We start from the raw sequence: 1,879 nt of genomic DNA on the forward strand, positions 1-1,879 counted from the left end.
ACTCCTCAAGGCCATAACTGATTTAGCCTGCTGTTGTGTCTCAGTATGAAATAGGCCTCCAGTCATCTGGTCCTTACCCTTCGGGTTCATGACAGCCTGACTCGGCAATGTACCCTCGGGTCTCCTGCTAATAGCCTCAGCTAACTGTCCCATTTGCGACACTAACTTCGCAATGGACTGCGTATGCGAGCTCAAAATCTGGCTACACTTCTCGAAGGCGTTCTGATTAGAGGTTTTCACCTCTTGGAATGCCTGGAGAAGTCTCTCCTCAAAAGATGTCTGCGGGGCAGACTCCAGCTGAATCGGGGAAGGAATTGAAGAAGAAGAAGACTGAGAATAGTTCGGTCTTTGAAATGACTGAGTAAAAGATGGCTGCCGAACTGGCTGAGAGGATGTAGGCATCTGCATGGAAGACTGTGGATTCTTCCATGAAAAATTGGGATGGTTACGCCAACCCGGATTGTATGTCGATGAAAATGGGTTGTTTGGTGGTCTGACGTAACCCTGAGCTGCCTGAACTTGTTCTTGAACAAATTCAGGATACTGAGCTGCCGAAGGGCATTCAGTGATCTCGTGTGCCGGACTGGCACAAAGAGTACACACCTGCTGTGTAGTGGATGGTCCTAAGAGAAGCTGGTCCAGCTTCTGAGCAATCATTTCTACCTTGCACTGCAGTGCAGTAGATGGACCAATCTCAAGAACACCAGCTTTCTTTTGAATGTTGGGTGTAGCTCTATCAGAATGAGAGCTCGAAGCATGGTGGAGTGAATTCTCGGCCAATGTATCAAATAGCCTCCATGCTTCGTCCTCACTCTTCAACATGAATGTCCCACCGCATGAAGAGTCGATCATCTGACGATTCTTGTCAGACAATCCATCATAGAAACTCTGCACCAGTTGCCATTTCGGCACCTGATGATGGGGGCATTTCCTAAGGAGATCCTTCATTCTCTCCCAGGTCTCATGAAAGCGCTCACCATCTAGCTCTGAAAAGCTAGTGATGGCTCTACGATATTGGTTCGTGCGCCCAATGGGAAAGTATTTCCGAAGAAACTCCTGTTGCAACTGATCCCAGGACTCTATTTCTACAGAATCTAAGGACTTTACCCAATACTTGGCTTTGTCCTTCAATGAAAAAGGGAATAGAGTCAACCTCAACGCATCATCATCGAAATTCTGTATCTTAACAGTAGAACAGATTTCGAGGAATTCATCTAAATGTCGGTAGGGATCCTCATGACTAAGGCCATAAAAGGATGGAAGCATCTGAATAATGTTGGCCTTAATCTCATAATGTGGCGCTCCTACATCGGGTCGCCGAATGCAGGATGCCTGAACATAGTCTGTGGGAATGAAGTATTCCCGCAGAGGGCGTGAAAGAACTGGGGGTGGAGGTGGAGGATCCATGTCTGCCATTGTTGCCGAACTTCGATGAGAATGTAAAATTCTCTCTGGGTTGTCAACAAATGGGTGTAATGGGGTTCCTAGACCTCGTCGACCCTGCATACACTGGTACTAAGACCAGATGTAAGCAAACGACCTAACTTAAAAAAAATAAACTAGCACAGATACTAAAATGTAAATAAACAAATAACAGTAACTAAAAACTAACAAATATGCTATATAGCTATGTCAGAATTCTATACTAAATAATTAAATAACAAAGTAAACTATTCTAAAATGCTAAAACAAATAAATACAGGAAATCACAAACTATGTTTTTCTAAAACCCACCTGTCTAATCGCTCCTTGCAGAATGATAATTAAGTGAATCCTAAAAAGAACAATATGTGAATCCTATATTTACTAACTATGTTAATCCTATATTCACTTACTAATCCTACTAACTAAAAAGAAAACAACTAATTAACTAACTAAA

At 43.1% G+C, this 1,879-nt stretch overlaps 1 non-coding gene across 1 annotated transcript; it reads left to right on the forward strand.

Annotated features, from left to right (window-relative positions):
* Positions 1–910: 910 nt before the first annotated feature.
* LOC149822424 (small nucleolar RNA R71) lies at positions 911–1,013 on the forward strand. Its single transcript, XR_016426330.1, has one exon. It is a non-coding gene; the product is annotated as a small nucleolar RNA R71 (small nucleolar RNA).
* The last annotated feature ends 866 nt before the right edge of the window (positions 1,014–1,879 follow it).

This window comes from Nuphar pumila, chromosome 11, assembly GCF_984573655.1.
Source record: "Nuphar pumila chromosome 11, dmNupPumi1.hap1.1, whole genome shotgun sequence".
Taxonomy (NCBI): domain Eukaryota; kingdom Viridiplantae; phylum Streptophyta; class Magnoliopsida; order Nymphaeales; family Nymphaeaceae; genus Nuphar; species Nuphar pumila.